General features: G+C 39.3%; 1 long non-coding RNA gene across 2 annotated transcripts; it reads left to right on the top strand.

Annotated features, from left to right (window-relative positions):
- Positions 1–3,972: 3,972 nt before the first annotated feature.
- Positions 3,973–23,656, top strand: LOC137659639 (uncharacterized). Of its 2 annotated transcripts, none has more exons than XR_011047606.1 (3): positions 3,973–4,098; positions 5,980–6,095; positions 23,053–23,656. It is a non-coding gene; the product is annotated as an uncharacterized lncRNA (long non-coding RNA). The 2 variants fall into 2 exon arrangements; XR_011047605.1 differs by lacking the exon at positions 23,053–23,656 and adding an exon at positions 16,369–16,467.
- Positions 23,657–26,534: the final 2,878 nt, after the last annotated feature.

A 26,534-nucleotide genomic window follows, 5' to 3' on the forward strand; every position in this document is an offset into this window, starting at 1 on the left:
ATATATAATATATATATATATATATATATATATATATATATATATATATATATATATATATATATATATATATATATATATATATATATATATATATATATATATATATATATATGTCTTACTTATAACTGTAATCGAACAGTTTAACATGTTTTTTCAAAAAGGCCCATAAAAAAAAAAAACAGGAAATATGAATAAATCACACTATATTTCGGTCAATAAACATCCTGAAGAGGGTCGATGTTTATTGACCGAAATATAGTGTGATTTATTCATATTTCCTGTGTTTCTTTTATGGGCCTTTTTGAAAACACACACACACACACACACACACACACATATATATATATATATATATATATATATATATATATATATATATATATGTATATATATATATTCAAGTGTTTATGTGTGTATATTCAATGATGAATGAGAGCGTAGCTAATGAGCCTTCAGTGTACCATAGATATATGAATATAATTTATTGAATATTTCAGTGAATGATGTTTAGTTTTTATATGGAGCCACCCCTGTTTAGGGGAATAAGCTTAATATTAGAAAACAACTAATATTTATATATCTGCGTGTGTGTGTGAGAGAGAGAGAGAGAGAGAGAGAGAGAGAGAGAGAGAGAGAGAGAGAGAGAGAGAGAGCGAGAGAGAGAGAGAGAGAGAGAGAATCTCACCGAACGTTATTACTGACTTATTGGGAAATAATTTCCCTCAGAGATATTGTCAACCAATTTCTTCCCTCTGCAAGGAGCGCTGGCTCATTTGCTGGGTAATAATCGACATTGTCGATGTCTGAATAGAGTCTGGACAACCTGGACAACGGAATCCCAGAAAAAAAAAAAAATATATTAGGGGACAACTTTTCTTATATCATAAGGTTTGGTAGAAGTGGTGTTCTGTGTATGGACATACGGATGTGATTTGTATTCTTTTTCTTCTATAGTTTTTTATATATTTATTTTGTGTTTTATTTTGTTATTTGTTTAGCTTTGTCATTCATTTTCAAGCCTGTTCTTGAAATATTTTATCTTGATTGTATATTCTTCTCTTTTAGTTTATTTATTTCCTTCTTTCCTTTCGTCACAGGGCTAATTTTCCCTGTTGAGGCCCCTGGATTTATAGCATCTTGCTTTTCAGCTAGGGTTATAGCCTAGCTTGTAATAATAATAATAATAATAATAATAATAATAATAATAATAATAATAATAATAATAATGCAAAAACCTTTCAGAAACCTGAAATTATATCATTTCTGAACTGCTCTCTATAAAATCTGAATTTTATCATTATATGTGATGTGCACAGAACATGTATACTAAATGTCCATTTCAAAATTCCATCTTATAATGGTATACAATATACCATTTGAGATTAAAAGTAGTTTAGTACTAATCATATTTGCTTTTCATTTACTTCATATTTCCCCTATTTGCTGAACGGGATCCATATCATAAACTTATAATATTTGATTGGTCAATAAACTCAGCCCCATTAGACCAATGTTGTTTAGGTGTTACCCCAAACTCTCTCTATATATTTGTTTCTCGACTGATATGTTTTGCTTTAAAAGCCATTTTAAAGAGAAATTTATCTGCTAATAGTTGTACATTGGAAATTGCCTTAGTATTCCAATTTGGGATTTATTTCATCAATGTATAAAAGTCACTTTAAAGAGTAGCTACTTTTTATATGAAAGCTTTTTTTTTGGGGGGGGGAGTGAAGTATCTTTTCCTGTGTTTATGACAAAAATTGCCCAATATTCAAAGAAAATTAGCAGCAATTTTTCTGTCCGAAAATTTCAAGTTTTCATAAATCGGCTTCAAACTCTTTCTTTTTTTGGAGAGTTTGGTTAAATAGACTTTACTGCGTTTAAGTATGAACTTCTAGCAGTGATTTTCCTCGTTCTTGGCGACCCTAAAGACATAATCATCCCATTTCAAGGTTATTTACTCAGCAGTTGTGGGCCTCTTCCTACAAATCCTGAAATATACTGTATATGCTACCTGTGACACATGGCACAAATTATCAGGATGTGGCTATCATAATATATCATCTTCTGCGTATTTTATTTACGTTTATACATGCACACACACATACATACACACATATTTACAAATATATATATATATATATATATATATATATATATATATATATATATGTGTGTGTGTGTGTGTGTGTGTGTGTGTATGTGCGTATACAGTATATGTGTGTAAATATATATTTACATATGTATATACACACACATATATATATATATATATATATATATATATATATATATATATATACTGTATATATACATATATATATATGTGTGTGTGCGTGTGTGTGTGAGTGTGTGTGTGTACGTATGTGTGTCTCTAAATCTCTAAGTCCTTATATCAGAGGTAAACATTCCGGTTTAATATCAGTTAATCAATAGAATATACTGTTTATATACAAATGATTATTAAAGTTATTGATTTGATATTACTATAGTTTTTATACCTTTCAGTTCAGTGTGATATCCTCTTTGAAATTTCGTCTGCTTAAACATTTACCGAACGTTAATAATAGAATGTCATTCAGGTATTCTTATTCCTGAAGAATTCAGGGGTTCTCATTCCAAAAGAAAACATTAACTCTATTCTAAACTAATTTTGATCATTAATATTGTATATTTTTCAATATTTTACATCTAATTTTATACATTAACTATTCCTCCAATATTGAAGATGAGATAGTAGCTCATTATCATTCTAGTTCAGATGTATATAGAATTGAGATCTTATGGCAAATACATGTTAGTTATGTTCATGATTCCTAAATAATATCTCATTGATAAAATTTCCTTATAGACTATCTGAAAAGGTATGAATTACTATATATTTTGTAACTAAACATTAGTGTTGTTATTCAAAGGGATACTAGATGTCATTAGCAGGGTATTCTTCAATATATCTTCTGAATATAACATTATTAGCTAAGCAAAAAATACGTATTCTAGTTTTTCTTTCACAGATTTTGATAAAACCATATTCACTATCGATATCAAAGAGGTACTAAGGCAGATTTTTCCCTGCAGAAGTTTGAGAGAGAGAGAGAGAGAGAGAGAGAGAGAGAGAGAGAGAGAGAGAGAGAGAGAGAGAGAGAGAGAGAGAGCCCTTTAGTTCATCATTTTAGTTTTAGGCTGAAGTATTACCCTGAAATGGGGTAATACACAAGGCACTAGAAGAGTTGGAAGACCCAGACCTACATGAAGCGTGAAGTAAGAGATGATGAATAGATAAGTATTGAATTATAAGCTCAAGATAGAGATGACTTGGAAAATCTAACTGAGGCCCTTTGCGTCAAGAGGCATAGGAGGAGATGATGTTGATGATCGTTTTTCTAAGTAGACCACAACTGAACCTCAACGAATATTTTTCCAATAATATAACTTCATACTGACTTTATTGTCATTTTCACTATCGATACATATTTCATCCCCTTATCTATAGGTTGATTAAATATGAAAAAATATAAATCATGTTACTCTGGTTTCTATATATACAAAAATCTTCTCTCTCTTTTTTTCAAATACTTTATTTATAATGTTCAATAAGGAAGATAATTCATTCTACTACTATCAAGGTATCAACCTCACTACTGCTAGTTCTAGTTCCAGTTATTATTATTATTATTATTATTATTATTATTATTATTATTATTATTATTACTTTTTAAGCTACAACCCTAGTTGGAAAACCAAGATGCTATAAGCCCAAGGGGCTTCAACAGGGAAAATAGCCTAGCGAGGAAATGAAACAAGGAAAATTAAATATTTTAAGGTCAATAACAATATTGAAATAAATATTTCCTGTACTCAATGCAGATTTTAATGAAATAGGATAGTCGAAATGTTTGAGATTGAGGAATAAATGATTTAAAAAGTTTTGAATTTTGTTGAATATTGTTGGAACCTTTTGGGAATGTAAACAGTTGCTGGAACGTTGGAACAGCTATGTCTTCCATCTGTCAGTTGTTACTACTTACATGTAACAAGAAATGGCGATAGATTGAAATTTCTTGTGCAATTCCTTTGTTCGAAATTACTGTGAAGGTAAGGCTTTCCTTAATTCGTAATAAGTTTATTAATATTCAAATAATTATACAGATAAATAATCTTTTATATTGATATGAAACTAGTGTGATAGAAGTATGCTTTATAGCCTAGGTCTATATTTCATTCGAGACCTGGTAACTTCAAGCTAGATTAGACCTAGCCTCAGAGTAGGCTTAGCTGTAGGCTTACAGATTCACGTAGGGAGTTTCTTACAATTTGTGAATTTTATAAACACAATGAAAGTGACAAACCAAATGAGGAAAACAAATTTACAAGGATGGTTTCCAAAGTAAAATCTTTTAATACATCATTTTATGTAGTTTTGACATTTTATTTTGTTGGAACTCTTGTACCTAAGAATTATAGAAAAACTGCTGTAAGAAACAACGGTTCTGGGTTGTGGGGAAGCAGAATTGTGTGAATTTCATTATGGAATTATCTGAAAACTTAATTTTAACTAGTTATTCAGTCAAAGAAAATAGGATTTTTCTGGGTTATCAGTCGTAATTCGCAAACACTCAACAGCAAGGCATCTAGATATACAGCAGCTGGGAAAATGAGAGGGATGGTTCCTTACCTCAGCTTCTCTGTTCATCAGTTACCAAACCTACTCTCACTTTACCTGTCGTTACCTTACCTGCTCTTACGTAAGCTACCCTCACCTTACCTAAACCATCATCACATTACTTAAGCTACCCTCTCCTTACCTATCATTACTAAAACCACTCTCAGCTTATCTTACCTCACTTTACCAACTCTTAACCCCACTTTACCTACTCTTATCCACTCTTAACTTACCCACTCTTATCTTACCTACTCTTACCTTACCTACTCTTACCTTACCTTACCTAACCTAACATTGCCATAACTTAACTACTTTTACCCAGGATTAATCCTGCTTTTACCATACCTACTCTTACTTTACCTTACTTACTCTTAACATATCTACTCCTACCTTGCCTACTCTTGCCTTCTCTTACCTTGCTTGTTCAGACCTAAGCTACCGCCACCTTACCTATCATTACATAATCTATTCATACCTTCCCTGGCTGTATCTTACTATTACATTACCTTACTTACTCTTACCTTACTGTACCTCTCATATCTTCGCCTACCCTCACTCTACCTACCATTATCTTACCTAATGACCTCTTACCAACCCTTACCTAACCAACCCTCAGCTTGCCTATCATTACCTTACTAACTCTTACTTTATTCACCCTTACCTAATCTACCCTTACCTTAACTATCTGTACCTAACCTAACATACCTATACCTTAACTACCCCTACCTAACCTAACATACCCATACCTTAACTACCCCTACCTAACCTAACATACACATACCTTAACTACCGCTACCTAACCTAACATACCCATACCTTAACTACCCCTACCTAACCTAACCTAACATACCCATACCTTAACTACCCGTACCTAACCTAACATGCCCATACCTTAACTACCCCTACCTAACCTAACCAACTCTCACCAACTCTCACCGTATATGCCCTTACCTTACTCTTTCTTTGCCTACACATACGTTACCCACCCTTACCTAACCTAGTCTTTTTTTACCTACCCTTGACTAACTACTCTCATCTTACCTAGCCTTAGCATACTTACTCTTATCTTACCAGTATTTGTCTTGCCTACTTATGCCTTACTTATTCTTACCTACTTATACCTCACTTACTCTTACCTACTTATATCTTACCTACTTATACCTTACCTACTCAGATAATGAGATACATTTAACTAATAACCTCTCTATACATGTTCATTAATCTGGTAAAAGTATCTTTAACATCTAATTTTTATGCCAAATATAATTGTCATATTTGAATATTTTAGTTATACAAATTTATTCTTTCAACAGCACAAGAGGCAAAAACAGCTCCACAGCTTCCTGCGGGAAACAACTACATTATACCTTCGCTGAATCACCTAACTGTAGCTACAGGAAGATTTTAATCTTCGACCTCCTAGACTTGGGTAAGGAATAATCTAAATTTGTTACATGGGCCAATGTTTTAATTATGGTTTTGTAAGTGAGACAGTTATGGGATTGGGAGAGCTATTCCAGGTAGTTGAAAGTACTTGGTAAGTAAAGAGACCTGGAATCCTAGGATAGGTTATGTGGGTGGGGTTATGATAAATAGCATCTTCTATTGATCCTACATGAATACAAAACATCATTCTTTACAATAGAAGGATAATAGCAAAGGCTGGAATACAGCAGTTAAAACTTTTAATGAGGCATAAACAACCAGTAGGTAATTACCCTGTCAGAAGCGAGGAGGTGGCCTGTAACTCGCTATCACCTCAACTGGATTTCAGCTGTCAGAAAGTGAACTTGTTCCTCCTCTTCTGAAAACTTGGCAGTTTTTACTTAAGATTTACTTTGAATATTTGAAAAGCATTTCTTTTTCATCCACCTTGTGTGGGTGTGCTTGTGTGGTTACATTATGCAGACATGCCCTGGAATGCAGCCAAAGACCTGTGGCACCTTTAAGAGTAGTAGAGTGGTAGATCCTCATAGGCTGTGCTGGTCATGCCGAGGTCACATTTGTACCAAAGCCTCGTCATGGGATGATTGTAGGGAGTGGCCATCTTTCTAGTGGGTAATGTTTGGTAGGAGGAAGAAAAAGGCCAAAGGAGAATCTTTGCCACTGGGGTCTTCCTTGAAACCTAAGAAATCCCAAACTGCTATTTAATCCCTTGGATTCTTCCCCTCAGACTCTTCTCCGGCGTCCTCTCAGGTAAGAGCGTTTGTCATTTTATGCCTGTGTAGAGCCATGGTCTGGCAGACCCTGTCGTTCATCCTAGTAGTTCAACAACGCCTCCTTCCCTGTTTTTTTTTTTTTTTTCATCCTTTTCTCGTTCTCTTCAGAGATCACATGCCCAGCAGTTGTTGTGGCCTAACCTGGATATACTTGGTTCTCTTTCATGCCCTGCGGTTGTTGTGGCTAACCTGGATATCCTTGGTTCTCTTTCAGAGAAACATTGTGTGGAGGCCTTCACCCCTTTGCTCCAGAACAGGGCCCCTCTGCAGTTGTTGCCATAGAGCCTCTCCTGCGGGAGGATCCTGTAGATCCCGACTTTCCCAACACTGCTGCTCTTCCTCTGAGATCTCCCTTTATGGAACCTCGAGATTCTTCAGAGTCCTTACACTAAGTTGTCCCCCAACCTCGGCAATCTCTCCTCTGCAAAGGGAGGTTGTAAATTTACCTACTGTATGTTTTTATCTACTTCACCTTCCCTGCTCATTGCTGCCTGATCCTTTTGCTTGAACCTGGCCTTCTCCTGCCAGACCTTCACCTGCTAGCCTTTTGGCTCAAGGGACATTTTAAATTGGTGCTTCCCCTCCCACTCTGTGCAAGGGTCCCTTTGAGATTCCAAAATGCATGAGGGCTACCTGTCCTATGGGAAGAAGTTTCAGCACTTCCATTTCCTTCTGGTATAAAGTAAAATCATAGGTGGTGGTGACAGTAGGTGCTATCCGTTTCCACTATTCTGGATGACCAACAGAGGGAACCAATTCGTACACACTTGACTTCCCCTATCACCTTATTTTTTCTGGTATCGTCTTCCTCACATGTTGCTGAGCCTACAGATGTCACACCCGCCACCTAGAAAAGAAGAAAGACATATTCACCAAAGTAAACGATGACTGATTGAATCAAATCTCACGAGACATTAACCAATTCTTTTATAATATCTTATGGGAAGCACACTGCTGTATCAAAACCCAAATATCCCCAGGACAGTGTGTTGGTACGAGATGAAGGATTTTACGCCTCTGTATGAGTAGTATGTCTTATATGAGATTAAGCGCAAGAACTGCTTGCTTATTACAGGAACACATGTGGCTGCGCCTGTTAGAGCATCTGACGTCCCTGGAATGTCTGGTCACCAAAGGCCATCTATGCATTAGTTCTCTCTAGTGGCAACTGAAAATCTTTTGTTCTCATCACAGGATTTCTCCAGACTTTCAAGCTCTGATAGGATCATAGTAAAAGAGATCAGAGTTTGTGAGTAGAGATCCCCTCCTCAGGGGAGTAGTACCTTTCTCTCCTTCCTTGGAATTGATGCTCTTAAAGGATGTATCAAAACAAATTAAGAGCAGATCTACTGCTCTCAAACATGTCCAACAACTTTTTTTCTGGACACTCCATAGGTTCATGACCGATAACATGATGGTAGCTAAATACCTAAACAAACGAGGAAGTATTCTTTTCATTGCAGTTTTGTCAACTAGCCATAGAAATACCAAGTCGGACAAAAGACAACTTGATCACCCTTTTCAGCCTGAGTCATTGTTAGCAAGAGAAGCTTCCTTGTGGACAGTTGTAGCAGGGAGGCTCAAATACTTGGCTCCGAGAAGTCTTTGCTCCCACAGTTAGCCATCAAAGTCCTGACCAAGGTGCGGTTGCCGATGATAGATTTGTTCAGGACGTCTCTCAACCAGAAGCTTACAGGGTACTCCTCAGGCACCTATGCAAGAGGTCTTCCAACTTCCCCTTTCTATCTGATGAGGAGACTCATCAATAATTTAAGGGCATTGCAAGACCTGTTAATGACCCTGATAGCTTTGCTGTGACAGCTAGCAGCATACTTACTTTCATGGCTACTTTTCCGGTCCCATACAGCAGGGGAACCCCACTTTCTAGAGGACCAGACCTTCTACTCCTGCCCACAGTGGTACCGAGAAAGCTTCCTCCCTTCCCCAACAATAGCAAACCTCATACAGAGATACACCACAAGGCATTCGCTTTTCTACGACCTCACACCTGAAGGTTATGCAATATCTGTTCTCGCAGAGACGCTTTTCGCTGGCAGTAGCAAAATGTATGTCTGGATAGCATCATAGGTTGTCTTTTGCCATCTATCAGGCAAAGTGGGCTATCCTTTTGGGGTGATGTCATAGAAAGAGGCAACACACCTCTCAGTGCCCCTATCCCCATGATACCAGAGTTCTTTCTGTACCTAGGGGAGGAAAGACCCTGCTCAGTCTCGGCTGTGAAAGGCTAACGCTCGGTCTTGACCCTCGTTACTAATTATTCCTCAACGGAATTGTCTCTCCTCATACAGAGCTTCGAGCTTACTGTTCCCTTGTCAGAAGTTAGACCACCTCCTTGTAGTGTAGTGCCTGTACTACATTCTCTGAAAAGAATGCCTTTCGTACCACTTATTATTCCTACGATCATGACTTGAGTCGTAAGACCAATTTTCCTTCTCGCTTTGTCCTCCGCTATGAGAGGCAGCGAGGGCATATCCCAGCTTAGAGGAAGGGGTCCAGGTAATGCTTAAATTCCTCCCTGAGTTTGTTGCCAAAACTCAGAATTCGGATGAAGCGGATCCTAGTTTTTGGCCTTTCCGAATTTCAAGTGTCCAGTTCAGTGATTACTGTCTCATACGAGAACATTTAGCCGTGATCTATTACAAACAACCTAAGCTTGCCCGTGCATTGAACGCCTATTTGTAACATCCTGTGGCTGTAGCACAAGAGGTGGTGTTACCTCATTTCCCTTGCAGGACAAGCAGCAATCAGCTAAGGGCAAACATTACCCAGTGTTAGACTTGGATGAATGAATAGAAAGACTGGCCTTTTCATCCTTCATCTTCTCCCTCTCTTGGGAGCACAGCATTCAGCAGACTCTATAAGTTGGTCTACCTCCGACTGCAGCAGCAGGTAACTACTATTTCCCTTAGGTTGCATGAAATATGTGATATATTTTGTTTTGTCCCTCTCCTCCTTGCGAGGAAGAGTCTGCAATGTCCAGGTTAAGTAAGAGGAGTACTTTCACTCCAATATTCTTACCTGAGCAGGTCACAGCAATTAGTTTCCATTCATTTACCATGATTTGCCCAGGCCGTCAGCTGTCTTATCTTTCCAGATCGAGTGTTCATGAACTGATAGGGTACTCCTCTCACTCTCGCACCAGCTCACAGTTGTAACCCAGGTCAAATTCCTTGTCAGTTGGGTCTCAAACTTCCACCCACCTAAGAATGAATCTCCATCACTTGTCTTTGGTAAGTCCGGTCTTCATTCAAAAGGGATGTAATACATTGGGTGAGTGTGAGTGGGGTGGAGGGTCTGCCCCTCCCATCCTTGCTAACTAGTGGCGGTATTTTAAGCCTTGTGTAAAAAGCTTATGGCTAGTTTACAGCTACGCCGGAACAATATATCCATAGAAAAGAGCTCAAGTTTTTATAATTAGGAAAAATACTAATTACTCCCAAATTTGTTATATTTGAAACATTAAATATAGACATTCTCCAAGACAAAAATATAATAATTTAAATTCTCAAAAGTGCAAGCAGAGGTCGTGAGTACTTAAACATTTATGATTATATATTTCAGAGGTGAACTCGCTGTTGACCTTGTAATGATGTAAGAATCTTTAATATAGTAATTTTTTTTTTTTGCTAGAAATTACATTTATACAAATTTCTTATGTAACCTCCCACTCTCCACACTTGTGTATAACTTCAATGAGGGACTGAAATCTAGTGAAATACAGGAAAGCATTCTAACCTATCCTAAATGAGGAAAAAAAAATTATCTTAACTTCGGTGTTGGGGTCTTTTCTCCAATCCCCTTGGCCTAATTTGACTAGGTTTTCATTAGTATTCTAATTCCACAATTAATTATTTTTTGCAAACGTTGTTAAACTTATTGAATGATTTTCGCCTAGATAGTTATATGCTTTTGTCAAAGCATATTGAGATTGCTGTCATATTTTCTTCATATTTTCATGTTTTGCAGTGAATGAAAAGAACCCTGAAAAATTAGGTTTGCTGACTGAAAAATTTAACTGTTGGTGTCTGTCCGAGTCAACATATTAACTGTTGGTGACTCTATGTCCGAGTCAGCATACCCTGGATAGGTACGATGGGTCGTTCGCGACCCCGAGCGTCAAAAAAAACAGGTTTTTCTCACGTGACTCACCCCCGTGACTGAATTTGTGGGTGATCGACCTGCAGGAGGTGTCTCCCCTACACGCTCTAGTAGTGTCCAGATGTGCATTGCTGTAGCTGTACTCCTTCCCCGATTTCTGAGACGCGTCGGGGTCGAGCGCGACCGAGTTTACCCTTCTAAGGTAATTTGCATGATTATCAAAGTTATTACGTATTATGAAATTGTCGTAGAATGGTTCAACTTGTATAGGTTATCAGTTGTGGAAAGTCTTGGTGGATTGTTTGGCTACCATGTGGATGATTTTTTTTTTAGTTAAAATGTCGTTCATCACCACGAGGACCATTTTACCGCGAGTGCCCCTTTTTCATTTTTTTTCATTTTTTTGCCAAGTCATTTTTCCGTAAGATATTGCCAAATAGTGTCGTAAAACTTTTGCTTGTTTAGTGTTGGAAAGTGTGTCTAGATGATCTGGCTACCCATGCGTGACTTTGTTTTTGTCAGATACGACGTAGTTATTGGTATATTGGGTATTTAACTGCGGTTACCAATTTCTGTTTTTTTTCAATATTTGTAAAAATTACTACGTAGTAAGGAATTGCCGTATATTATTCATTTTTTTTTTCATGTTTATGTGTTAGAAAGTGTGCCTTGATGGTTGGGCTAACACGTGCATGTCTTTTTTTTATCTGAGATGCCGTATATTAGAATGTCGGGCATTTTACCGCGAGTGCCCCTTTTTCATTTTTTTTCATTTTTTTGCCAAGTCATTTTTCCGTAAGATATTGCCAAATAGTGTCGTAAAACTTTTGCTTTTTTAGTGTTGGAAAGTGTGTCTAGATGATCTGGCTACCCATGCGTGATTTTGTTTTTGTCAGATACGACGTAGTTATTGGTATATTGGGTATTTAACTGCGGTTGCCAATTTCTGTTTTTTTTTAAATATTTGTAAAAATTTACTACGTAGTAAGGAATTGCCGTATATTATTGATTTTTTTTTCATGTTTATGTGTTAGAAAGTGTGCCTTGATGGTTGGGCTAACACGTGCATGTCTTTTTTTTTATCTGAGATGCCGTATATTAGAATGTTGGGCATTTTTCCGCGAGTGCCCCTTTTTATTTGTTTTGCATTTTTTGCTTAGTCATGTTACCGTAAGGAATTGGAAAGTAGTGTCGCAAAACTTATATTTTTATAGTGTTGGAAAGTGTTTCTAGATGATCTGGCTACCCATGCCTATTTTTTTTTTTAGCCAGATATGGCGTATATATAAGTATGTGTTCGATTTTCCTGTGATTGCCATTTTTTCGTTTTTTCCCATTTCTTTCAAAATTACTACGTACTAAGGAACTATCACAGAGTAATGATTCATTTATATGTTTATTTGTCGGAAAATGTGCATTGATGGTTTGCCTAGCACGTGGCTGAAATTTTTTTTTTTCTGAAATGTCGTATATTAGAATGGCCATTTTTCCACGAGTGCCCCTTTTTATTTGTTTTGCATTTTTTTGCTTAGTCATGTTACCGTAAGGAATTGGCAAGTAGTGTCGCAAAACTTATAATTTTATAGTGTTGGAAAGTGTTTCTAGATGATCTGGCTACCCATGCCTATCTTTTTTTTTTAGCCAGATATGGCGTATATATAGGTATGTGTTCGATTTTCCTGTGATTGCCATTTTTTCGTTTTTTCCCATTTCTTTCAAAATTACTACGTACTAAGGAACTATCACAGAGTAATGATTCATTTAGATGTTTATTTGTCGGAAAATGTGCCTTGATGGTTTGCCTAGTACGTGGCTGTATTTTTTTTTCTGAAATGCCGTATATTAGAATGTTAGCCATTTTTCCGCGAATGCCCCTTTTTATTTGTTTTGCATTTTTTTGCTTAGTCATGTTACCGTAAGGAATTGGTAAGTAGTGTCGCAAAACTTATAATTTTATAGTGTTGGAAAGTGTTTCTAGATGATCTGGCTACCCATGCCTATCTTTTTTTTTTAGCCAGATATGGCGTATATATAGGTATGTGTTCGATTTTCCTGTGATTGCCATTTTTTCGTTTTTTCCCATTTCTTTCAAAATTACTACGTACTAAGGAACTATCACAGAGTAATGATTCATTTAGATGTTTATTTGTCGGAAAATGTGCCTTGATGGTTTGCCTAGTACGTGGCTGTATTTTTTTTTCTGAAATGCCGTATATTAGAATGTTAGCCATTTTTCCGCGAATGCCCCTTTTTATTTGTTTTGCATTTTTTTGCTTAGTCATGTTACCGTAAGGAATTGGCAAGTAGTGTCGCAAAACTTATAATTTTATAGTGTTGGAAAGTGTTTCTAGATGATCTGGCTACCCATGCCTATCTTTTTTTAGCCAGATATGGCGTATATATAGGTATGTGTTCGATTTTCCGGTGATTGCCATTTTTTCGTTTTTTCCCAATTCTTTCAAAATTACTACGTACTAAGGAACTATCACAGAGTAATGATTCCTCTAGATGTTTATTTGTCGGAAAATTTTGTTTACTTCTTTTTTGATTGAATATCATCAAATTATTTAGCTAAAATATTATATTTTACATTTTTTTTTCGATTTTATTTCCCTTCAAAAAAATTTTTTTTGGGTCAGAATTTTAATTTTATAGTCGTAAAATAATCGACAATTATCCAGCAACCCACCATACAATTTTTATGCATATCCAATAATAATTAGATTAGTAAATAACACCTTGAAATTGACATACCCTTCCTACATTTCAAGTGGCAGATTAGGGAGTCTGAGTCAGTGTGGTTGGCGGCCATTTTGTGGACATATCCGAAGCGTAAGTTGCCCTATCTATATATATTCTTGTTCCCTATAGAATTTGTGATATTTTGGTATATTTTTACCTGCATAAATATCATATTATATATTAAATATATGTATTTTTTTACGAAATTTCTAAGTACTCAAAAAATTACCTTTAGATATGGCCCCTGATATAAATGTAATTTACAAAATAATGAAGATTTTTTTACATATTTCTATTTTAGGATAACATATGTTTATTCCCTAAAAAAATTAGCCACTTCCTATTTCATTTGGGTACCCAAAAAAATTCATGAAATTTGGACAAATTTTTTTGGCCAAAAAAAGTTACCCTTTTTTTCTCATTTCAGATCTTCACCTCCATGGGTCTGACTTCATCCAAAATACATCAAGATGTGTCCTAAACATTCAAGAATCAATTCCTAAAAGGATTTGTGTATATATGTATAAACTTTTTTTTATGAATTTTTATGTCAGGTCTTTTTTTTCTACTTAATTTTTTTTAATATTTATAATAAATAGTTTTTCTGCAGATGAGTAGTATTTATCTTTACAGTTGTTTTAAGCATTCATTGAAGTTTTTTTTTGGAAAAAGAAAAAAGGAGGTTACTGCAAAAACTGATTTTTTAAGAATTTTTTTTGGCGTCGGGGTCGTTCGCGTCCGAGTATACCCTTAAAGGGGTGTCCGAGGAGCGTACCTATCCAGGGTTAACTGTTTGAAATAAAATATTTTGGTATACAGTATTGTGTTATAGTTCTATTACTGAAAGATAGTTTCATTGATATATGAATTCAGCATTTTTCAAGTGATTTGGGGCTATATAATACAGTAGTAGTTAGCAAGTCAAGTGTTTGTAGGATGGGAAACATAGAATTGTGTATAAGATATGTTTTCCTCAGAACTTGTTATAGAAGGGATGTGTTGTGATTCCTTTTGTTCTATTTTTGTTCAAATATTTATTATGCTTTCAAAAACTGTCAGAAGTAAACAAAAAAAATATATAGAGCTATTCAGTCGTCACACTAATTAGCCAGAAAACCTTTGATAGCTGGAATTTTAAAAGCTGCCAATTATCTAAGGCTTAAATTCAAATTACAAACTTGTTTCAAAACTGTTTAATTCAAAGAAGCTGGTCTCAGTATATCAAACCTTTGAATGATGTAAAATTACAACGGCCTGTTATTACCACGTAAATACAATATTTGTTTCTACATAAAAAGTGTTATACAATATTGCCAATTCTCCACCTGGTACCTTGAGAAAAAGCTAGTAGTATCATGATACAAAGGAATGTTAGTGAGATTGAATTACTTACTCTAAATTTCGGTGTCTCCCTTTTCATTCATAAAAAGAATGGATTATGCGACAGATCTCTGCTTCACTGTTGCGTTGTTATTTCCTTTTTAATGCAATGTTTTCTCTATCATTCATTATCTGTCCTTCGAGGGACACTACCAACAGTTCCCCTCATGCAGTATATTAAAAGTAAGAATTAAGGGTTTTCACTTTACCAGTGGTCCCTATATACATCATTGTTTCATCCTTCTACCTTCCTTTCATTCCAAATACCTTTCTTGCAATCTTCTGTCCAACATATAACAACTTATATTTCTTATATATCTGGGTGTATTTCCCCTAGTTTCATTTCGGAGTTGCATGGCCTCCCTGACCCTAGCAACGTGCCATATGACCACTATCAGTAAATCATACTGATACAACACTCACCTTTCGTTAGATATCAATGGAAAAAATAGCTTTCTAAGTAGAAATTAAAAGATATGTACCTTTTATCTACTATCTCCCATTTTGGGCTGTTCCATGAAACGATTAGTTGACAACACATTAACAGCAAGGACTAGGCAAGGTCTGGGAGTAGCTAAGAGGGCCAAGTTATCTATAACTAGCTTACTGCAATCCTTCAGAAAATTATAACAGTGGCTTTGAATCTAACTACTAAAAATGTGAGTTCATTAGTATCTTTTCAGGTAGCTAAAGTATTTAAAAAGATTATAGTGTACTCTTTCGCTTAAACTTGCAATCGAGACTTTGCCAGAAAAAAATATAAGTATGCCTAATTATCTATTCACGTATGCAATTGTTGGATTTTAATCTTATTCACTCCTCGATATCTAAAATGCAATATTACCAATAGAGTGACTAGACTGTTAACCTTATCAAGAAGAGTTCTCATAAAACCACTGTTTAAAGAATAAGGTTGATACGAAAGCCCAAATCTCATATTATACATGGCTGTAGTTTCAGATAATTATCTAAGTTGAACTCTGTGTTATTCACGAACTCTGGTTGTTAACGCTGTTCTTTCTTCAGATGATATTATTGAAGAACATCATGGCACAGTCAGATCTTAAGTTTCAAAAAAATGTCAGTTATATTGATCTCTTGAGTTACAAGTCGACTATGCCAGTTACTCTAGAGGATAATCGTAAAAAAAGTGACTCAATGTATCGAATTAATGATCAAAAGTCAGGTTCTGATTTGAAGGTGAAGAATATTTGAAGTTAAAATATTTTACTTTTCTTTCAGATGCGTGTATTTACCCGCATATTTGAAATACAGAAGACGAAGCCAGTAAACAAAACATTTCAAGTGGGCACCCGGGTTCCCGTAATAACATGGGAAAGAGATGGAAGCTAAAGGAACGTTGGTGGTACAATATGAAATTAATATCTATATTAAAGATGACACAGGGATGGAGGCTGTGAGATTCGTTGACATCTCTTTAAAGATAAGTTTAAAATCTAATTCTTCAAGTTTTTTTATGGAAAGTCGCTTATGTACAGTGTACACTATGTTGTTGAACATACACTATCTGAAAACGTCCAATATAGCAGAAATTCTCTTGAAAGTGAGATTGTTCCCAAATGAATTTTTGGTGAGATAGTCATATATTTTATCATCACTATACATTATTAGTTTCATATCTCTATACCATTGGGTCATTCTTGATATACAAATTTGTTCCTACACACATAAAAACTTTTCGCCCTATACTATGGATATTATCTCCAGCATAGCTGGAATCTAGCCATAAACTTTTTAAAACGAGATGTTAGCAACCCTCCGCTAGTTATCAGTGGGGGAATAGCAGGGAGTAGACTCACCCAGTACATTGTGTATTTTTTTTTTTTTTTTTTTGACTTGTAAACCCACTTTTCTCTGTCTGTAAACGCCCCTTTTTTATCTTCGCATGTATGCTTTATTTTTTCACAACTGTTAATATGCAGATTTGTCCTGGTATACCTGGCTGCTCTTGCAGCACGTTTATACTGGAAAGGGAGACTGATCATCACAGCTTTTGTCCAGCATGTAGATAACACTCTTGCACTCAGGCCTAAAGTGTTGTGAGTGGTCATCTTCCCAGTGGGAGTGTAATGATAGGTGGCGAAAGAAGTCTTAAAGGGATTCAGACCCTTCGAAGTTGAATAAATCAAGACTTCTTTCTCTGGTGAGGTGGTCTCGTTTCCTCCTCACTATCTCTGCCCATTCGGCCTCCTCTGGAGGGTGGTCGAGTAAGAGTGATGACTGATTGACCCCCGGACAACGCTCTGGTGTGGAAGGCCCCATCACTTCTCCTAGCAAAGCTCAACGCTCTGTATCACCTTTTGCCTTCCTTGGGGCTTTTGGGTACCCCCTGTAAGGAACAGCTTTGAGAGGTGCTTAAGCTTAGGGCGCAACAGGAGCTCACTGCCTCCTCGTGGTTTGGGCTTGACCTTCCACCCACCGAACCTCTAGAGTAGTATTTCCTACAGTAGGCTTTGTGCCCCTTGCTGAGATATCCTCTCCAACTCCTTACCCACCTGAGGAGTTGGTGGCAGGTTCTCTACAGAGTCTCAGCCATGCCTCCGATCTTCTAGTGTGAGCGTGCATGCAGAGCTTGCTCAGCCAGCCGGAGTTGCTAAGCATGCTGAGCTTCTTCAGCACACTGGGCTCACCGAGCAGGAGAACCCATCCAAGGTTAATCTACCTTCTCACCAATGTGAGAGGGCTTTCTCACTAAAGTGGTCTCCTCCTTGGGTGCTTCGGAATCAAGTATTCAACTCGTTGATGTCTCGCTCTAGCTCTGGAGGGTGGTCGAGTAGGAGTGATGACTGATTGACCCCCGGACTACCTTCTGGTGTGGAAGGCCCCATCACTTCTCCTAGCAAAGCTTGACGCTCTGTGACACCTTTTGCCTTCCTTGGGGCTTTTGGGTACCCCCAGTAAGGAACAGCTTTGAAAGGTGCTTAAGCTTAGGGTACAGCAGGAACTCACTGCCTCCTCGTGGTTTGGCCTCGACCTTCCACCCACTGTACCTCTAGAGTGGTGTTCCTTACAGTAGTGTTTGTGCCCCTTGCTGAGATATCCTCTTCAACTCGTTACCCACCTGAGGAGCTAGTGGCAGGTTCTCTACAGTCTCAACTATGCCTGCGATCGCCTAGTGTGAGTGTGCATGCAGAGCTTGCTCAGCCGGCCGGAGTTGCTAAGCATGCTTAGCTTCTTCAGCACACTGGGCTCACCGAGCAGGAGAACCCATCCAAGGTTAATCTACCTTCTCACCAATCTGAGAGGGCTTCCTCACTAAAGTGGTCTCCTCCTTGGGTGCTTTGGAATCAAGTATTCGACTCGTTGATGTCTCGCTCTAGCTCTCTGGTGATCATGGCTGTCTATACTTTATAGCCACAGTCCCTTCCCACAGTGATTCTCAGGTACCACAAGTCTTTATGCAGCTCACGAGTGTGACTCCCTTTGAGGTCCCGCCTTGGGATCCTACCCTTCAGGGGCAAGTGCCTGAAAGTTCTAGCATTTTTAAGAAATGACAGCTGGCGGTCAAGAACAAGCTACCTTTGCCTTGCTCCTCTCCATCTGAACACATGCAAACACACGGCTACTTGTGAACATCCTGCAGGTTCTCTGACGAGTTCTCTAGCCAGTCCCTTTTCAAGGTGGTGGAGTCATACTTGTCACAGTGCATTTGCCAACCACACACAGGCAGGTTGGCCAGGCAAGCTTGTACTGATGATAAAGATCTGGTCGCTTCTTTCCCAACACTCGCTACCTCGGTACATTCGCCATGTGAGTGAGTTACTTGTGATCAGAGTAAACATGACCACTGTCCATTGTGAGATCCTGCAGTTTTATTTTTTTCATGAAGGATGTGATATGGTTCCTACAGCTTGCTCAGGCAGTGAAACAGGTTGTTGTTGAAGCTGTTCCAGTGCCACAACCAGCGACCTCTTCTCAACCAATCACTATCCCTCTCACGGTGTCTAGATCTCAAGGAAATACCAATATACCCATGGATATTAGCAGTAAGAGTACTGCCTCCAGGTATGCACCTCCTCCTCCTCCTGTGGTTTCTCCTTTGCTGTTCCATCACTCATTTGGGTACCAGAGGTACTTACACTCTACAGCTTCTCATGACCAGCCTAAACCCATCCGGGCGTAATTGGGTATCATCCCACTTAAGCCATTGAGGCAGTATATGTCTCCTCCAGGGGATATTTTGCACCCAAGAATGAGCAGGGTTCGAGATCTTCAATGGAGGTCTCATTTACTGACAGCTATTGGTTGTCCCCAAGAAGTTCATTCGAACTGAACCATCTGTTCCACCCCCAGAGCCTAAACCAGACCCCATAGCCCCCAACAAGCTTCACACTTGGCAGCAGAGCCTTGAAAGGCGACTTCCTTTCTCCTTCCCTCCTTCGCAGCTAAATCCCGGGAGAGGAAGGTTACAAAACTCTTCCAAAAAAACTGGGCTTCAAAGGCTCTTGATGCCCCAATCCAACGGAAGGGTGCTCTTGGTTTGGTTCCAGACCCATCGTTGTCTACAATGCAGAACCTGTCATCCAGGTATCATGCCCGTTTTAGGTCACCCATTAACAAACCCGACACAATTCAGGCTCCTGTGGTTGGAGTTGGACGAGTCTAAGGATGAGGAATTTGAACACACTGACGGTATTCTGCCTTTATCTGCTAGCCCTATGACCTCTGCTGCTGATCAGAGAGAGTTGGATCATTTCTTCATGCAAGTCTTGTCTTGCATAAGGAAAATCAATGGACTGGGTGAACCATCTTACTCCACCCTCGAAGAGAAGGATACGACCGATGACAGTTTCTGCCAGGGCCCCAAATTGGGAAGATCAGGAACGAGGTAAACTTATCTAGGATAGTAGAGGGAGCCAGGAAGTAGGTCATATCCCAGGTCGCAGGATCTTTGATGAAAACAACTCACAACTGCCACTGGACCCAGTGGTCCTGACACTGACACACAATATCTCCTTAGACAAGTTAATTGCACAATAGGTGACTTTCTTGACTGCTGATGCCACGTTCATGGAACTGGTTGCAAAGCCTTTTTACAAGCTGATTCATGGATCGATTTCTATTCTCGCTCTATGGGGTACCTGATCGCCACTGAGAACTTGCATGATCCACACCAGAAGAAGGCAATGAACACATTTTGCTTTCAGGGTCAAGAGCTGTTGAGTTTCTCGCTCACAACGTAGCCAACCAGTGGGCGAACTGGATTCTGAAAAGATGAGACTCAGTCATTTCACAATTTCATAGGCAGGTGCCAAAGAGAGAGGTGCTCAAGCTACGCAACTCACCAGTGGAAGGTCCTTCCTTATTTAACTCGGAGGACTTTGACACAGTCACAGAGTACTGGAGTAAGCCGAGTAACGAATCCCTCCATTTTAGGGTGGTGACATTTCATCCTCACTCTTCAGCACCATCCATGCCAAGGACATTCCCCATATATAGCCAGGCACATATAAGAGCAGTGCCAAGAAGCAATCTCCTAAGCAACCCTTTCTTGGTGGAAGAGGTGGCCATTCCTGCTAGGGAGGTCATTACTCTTGCCTGACCACCATAGAGAGGATGCCTAAACCAAAGATGGCAGGGATTTGAGTTCTTTAGGGTTGAACCATGGATAGTCTCAGTCTCCAAGCAGGATACTGCATCTCATTCACACACTCTCTCCCTCCCTTGATACAACATCCAGTGTTGATGTAATCCTTCGTGAAGAGATCAACGAAGGATCTCGCCTTTCGGGTAGAAGTCTAGAGCAAGTTGGAGAAGGGCGCTCTCTAAGAGATACTCAACAGGTCCCAAGGCTCCTAAAGTTGACTCTCTTGTAGAGAAGGCACCTGAAGGCTGGAGACTAGTCATCGATCTTTCCGCTTTGAACAAATTTGGAAACACCAGAAATGGTCAGAAGGATTTCATGATCACACTGGATCGCCTGTGTCAAGGAATTAACTGTGTTTCATCCTTCACGAGAGAATATACCTGTTCCATGTGCTTTGCTTCAGCCTGTCCACAGCCCCACAGGTGTCCATAAAGATATTCATCCTTGTCACAGACATCGATTGAAACCTCTGTTGGAGGTCATGTGAATGACCTCAGCCTGCTGGTTCGCTTGGGAATGTATGCTGTCTCAGCTTCCACCGGCGACAGGATTCTGTCTCCATGTCAATCTGTAGACAAAGGGTTTTTTTTCTGTCACCTCATTGTTCTTACAGATTGCTTGGGAGAGCAACAGCCAGGAGACAAAGGCCTTACGGATAAGCATCCGGTTGGAGACATTCGAACTACTCCTTCAATTCCCATATGACCTATGGCATCTCCCCATGGACGCCATGTGTCACGACCGGCGATGTGCCACGCCCGATAGTTAGTCGGGTTAGAGTCGCTGCTACGAAACCAAGTCTCGTAATTACTCTGCTATTCAAGACCACTATCATAAAAACTTTGTATAAAACTTATACTTGGTTTTTTAAAGTAGAATAGTGAAGCGAGAGTAACATTGATTTTATTTTATGCATTTGTAAGTTCGTTTCCTGGTTGATTGTTTGCCCAAGAATAGTGTAAAGATGTTCAAGAATATAAAAGAGCACTTATCTTTATTAATGTAATTGGACGCTTTGCAGCCTTTTCAAGTAACTTAAGTTTGCTCAATAACTCATGTAATTCTTTACAGAAATACAATATGTTGAATAGAAGATTCGCCTCTGCTTGATCCCGCTTTCTGAAAATCTCTTTTAATTAAATTGTTGAGAACTTTGACACCCTAGTATCAACCTGGGCCCATACCAACAGCATTTGTCTCCTTTGCTATCTAGACGATTCTTTTACACTGAGACCTGAGGATTATTTTAGATTTCAAAAAGTATTCTCTCCAACCATCATAAGAACTGGTATACCTCAAGGTGCGATTATGCACCAAAAAGGCATGGTTTTTCTATCCTAAAGTGAAAAACAGACCCCTCTCTTCCTCTCACAAGACTTGCTGCTGGCACATCAGTGGCATTGCCTGTTGGTACATTTGGCCTCTCTGAAAAGTCCAGTGCCAAAGAGCCGTCTGCTCATTCTATCTCTCCTGTGGCAACTAAAATCGTTTTGGTAGCAACACAGGGATCCTCCCTACCTCCAAGCTCTGAAAGGATTGGAGCAGAAGGGAGACCTAAGTTGGTGGGGTAGCAGATACCAATCTTTTCAGGGGTTTAAAACTTCTCTCCTCCCCTTCAGATTTGATGCTCTTTATGGATACATCAAAAGAAGGGTGGAGGCTAACCTGCAGCAGCACAAGGCCTCCGGGCTGTGGTCTGATGCCGCCTGGCAGTACCACATAAACCCCCTAGAGATGTCAGCAGCCTTTCTAGCACACAAGCACTTCCAATGGGTACTTTTAAGTCACTCCATGATACTGTTGAGTAACAACACAATGGTAGTGGCTTACCTAAATAAGCAAGAAAGTACTTTTTTACAACTACTCTTGAGTTAATTACTTCCATATTGAGAAGTCTTGAGTTTTCTAATATTCAAAATGTTGCTCCTTCAATTACTGGAAACGTTCCTTATAATTTCTAGATAAATTTGTGCATACAAATTGTTACCCTAATTTGCTTTTTAAAGCTAATGCCAATTTAAGAACATTAATTTAGCAAACTCTGAAATCAAATGTTTTGTTTGTATAAAATCTAAATTATTTATTTATTTACTTAAAATACTTATTACATTTTTATAAACTTTAATCAATTGAACTCGTGTGCTTGTTTCTATTGATTTTCATGAAAGAATAGGTATGAAAAGCAAAATTACTTTTTGCTATAATCCCATCTAATAGTAGTTTTATATAGTATTTTATTATATGTTTGAGTTTGCCTATCAAGGCGTTTTATTTGTCTTAAATAATATGAAGATTAATTCATAAAATATTTTTTTCAGGATAAAGTTGGTCGCTTGTTTGGGATTAACAAATGAGTGACGGTAGATAAAATGACGATGACCATTCATCACAAGAAAAATCCTATTCTACTGTGCTAGTGGAATTTGGGATCTGTGACTTCAAGAAAGAAAACACATAACATGATTTTAGGTGTGGGGATAATTATCAATTTAAAAAATTCTTGTGTAAATCTGTTTACAGTGAGGCTCTAAGCATCTTGATATTGCCTAATCCAAGTTAAAATTTAACTGCAAAACTTATTTTTCGATAAATTCTTGTATCCGTTGCTATCTTAATGCTACTCTCAGTGTTTATTTGAAATTTTTAACAAAGTACAAACTGCAAAATTCAGTTATACTCTCTTTGCAACTCAAAAAACCACTGAATCACAACTTTAAATACTCTGTCTTTTGCCATCTTAGATCATACTGATTTTACTAGAAGCTTCAGTTGAAAAACTTTAATTATTAAGTTTATTTCGTATTCGTAAGGGGATAAAATATTGGTAATGCCCAGTTTTTCCGGACTACAGAAAAAGGTTACATAGTTTCATGCTGTGCCATTTGATTCTAATTTGATTAGACCACACTGCTTGTATGTTTGTCAATCTTCTAAAGACATTTGGAATAATTGTTTCATGAAACCTGAATTTGTACTTTTCGATAATTGATAGCTATGATTTCTATTTAGCATTTAACGTGATACAAACACCTGATTATAGTAGGCCTACTATTATAAATCATAAAAAAAATGTTAACTACAACTTTTGTTACTGATACTAAATAATTTTTTTTCACAAACAAGCATTGTGGTATCTAGGTATTTTTTTTTTATTTTTAGAAAATGTGGAAGATATTCAATTCGATTATATGACATAATGTATGTTTTAAAACGTTATTTTTCAATATTAATCTTACCCGGTGATCATGTAGCTGCAGCTCTGCTGCCTGACAGAAAAAACCTACGGGCGGGATACGCCAGCGATCGCTATACAGGTGGGGGTGTACAACAACAGCGCCATCTGTCGAGTAGGTACTCAGGTACTTCTTGTCAACAAAGAACCAATTTTCTCTCTGTCGTGCCACCGGCAAGACCTACTTGATACGCTGTTGTTTCTGGAGTTGATTTTCACGCTTTTTGGTGATGTATTCTCTCTAGTTATTAGCTTTCGCTGTACAGAAGTTATCATCAATACTTTATCACTTTCATTGATTAGATTTTGGATTATTTGTTGACGACTTGGATAGATTTTGGATTTCCCCCTTTGACTAATTCAAGATGTCTGACCCTACTCAAGTCCCCAAGTACAGGCAGTGTAGCGCTAGGGACTGTTCTAGGCGTCTTCCGAAGGCCTCTATAGATCCTCACACCGTTTGTTCCAATTGTAGGGGTAAAGCCTGTCAATTGGAAGATCGATGTGAGGAATGCGCTGGGCTTTCGGAATTCGATTTTCAAGAATTCCTTAAGAATGCACGTATGCTAGAGAAGGATAGGATCAGGAGGAGTTCGTCTCGCTCTTTTGATTTTTCCTCTCCCCATGCCCCTCAACCTATTCCTTCCCCTGTAGTGGTTACACCCGACCCTTCTACTAGCTCTCATCAACCCTCGATGGCGGATATGATGCGTGCCATTCAGGCTCTTGGTGACAGAGTTGAGTCATTAGCGAATGACCGCAATCAACTCTTGGCCGATGTCAAAGAGTTGAAGGAGAAAAGTGCAGTGGGAAGTGTAGTGAGTGCAAGTGCAGTGAAAAGTGTCAGTGTTACGCATGAGGGTGCGTCTGTTCGTGCCAGTCGTCCTCCCAGTCCGGGACCTCTTGCAAGCTCCCAAGCCCAGGGGAGAAGCAATGTCGAAGGACCAAAGGGTTCGACAGGCCTTGATCAGCGTACAGATGTACCCTCAGTGGTTGAGGACGTATCTTGCAGAGATCGTCCCACCCACAAACAGACGAGTGAGCCCATTCATTCCTCGTCTGCGGAAGAAGTTTCTCGTCAGAAACGCTGGACCAAGGTCTCACGACCTCTCAAGCGCAAGGTCCCTTCCGAGCGAGTCCAACGGCCCAGGTGTAGCCACTGGGTCAGTTCGGACTCGCCGCAGTCTTCCGAAGACTGCACACCTCCCAAGAGAGGTAGAGTGGTTCCGCAGCAGGCAATCACTCCGTCTGTTGCTGCACCAACCGCTGTAGACCCTAAGTGGTCTTTGCTGCAGTCTATGCAGACTCAGCTAGCTTCCTTCATGCAGGAGTATCGTGCTGAGAAGGTTGACGCTGCACCCGTTAACCTACAACCTGCCACGGTTGTGCGCTCAGCTGACACTGCGGCTGCCTGCTCCCACACTCCGGCTGTGAGAGCTCCACCACCGATGCGCAGTCGACCCTGCCAGACGCATGTTGACGTTAGCCGACGTGCGGCACTCTCCGTTGACATGCGTGAGCTACCGCATCAGCAGTGGGAAGGTGCAGTCAAGCTGCCGTGTTTTGACGCAATGCGGCAGTCTCCGCAACCCACGGCAGTCCCCACCACGCACCACCACTCCGCTTTTGTTGTTGCCAGCTCTCAGACTGACCAGCAGCGGCATGATGTTGGATCCAGTGCAGCTACGCATGCACCCGTGCTGCCGGATTCAGCCGTTCAGCTTTCTTCTCCTCCTTTGCCGCTTCCTCCTCAGCATTCGGATGAAGGAATCTCTGATGACGATGAAGCTGCGCATTTGGACGATCAACACTCCGACATAGATGAACCCAAGACTACGCCTCCCTCCTTAGACTTTAGGAAAGTCCTTGTCCTGTTTAAGGAGTTGTATCCGGAGCAGTTTGTGTCTGCAGCCCCACGCTCACCTCCCTCTGAGTTCGCTTTAGGCATGCAGTCAGCAGCTCCTGCCTTTACGAAGCTCGTACTCGCTCGCTCATCCAAGAGAGCTTTAAGGGTACTGGGAGAGTGGCTGCAGGCCAAGAAGCAACTTGGGAAGACAACCTTCTTGTTTCCCCCGGCCAAGCTTGCTTCCAGATCTAGCGTTTGGTATGCCACAGGAGAGGTTCTAGGCTTGGGAGTTCCTGCCTCTGCCCAGGGCGACTTCTCAAGTCTGGTAGACTCTCCCCGCAGACTGGCTATGAGACGGTCCAAGATTTGCTGGACCTCTTCGGACATGGACCATCTTTTGAAGGGAGTTTTCCGTGCTTTTGAGATCTTCAACTTCCTGGACTGGTGTTTGGGAGCGTTGAGCAGAAAGACCTCCCCTTCGGATAAGGACTCTGCCATGCTCATCATGCCCTGCATGGACAAAGCCATTCGGGATGGGTCTGGCGAGCTTGCGGCTTCTTTCGTGTCTGGAGTTCTTAAGAAGCGAGATCACCTTTGCTCCTTCTTGTCGGCAGGGGTCACACCATGTCAGAAGTCAGAACTGATGTTTGCTCCGCTATCCAAGTGTCTCTTTCCTGAAGAGCTGATCAAGGGGATTGCCGCCTCGTTGATCCAGAAAGACA

Source organism: Palaemon carinicauda, chromosome 20 (genome assembly GCF_036898095.1).
Source record: "Palaemon carinicauda isolate YSFRI2023 chromosome 20, ASM3689809v2, whole genome shotgun sequence".
Classification (NCBI taxonomy): Eukaryota; Metazoa; Arthropoda; class Malacostraca; order Decapoda; family Palaemonidae; genus Palaemon; species Palaemon carinicauda.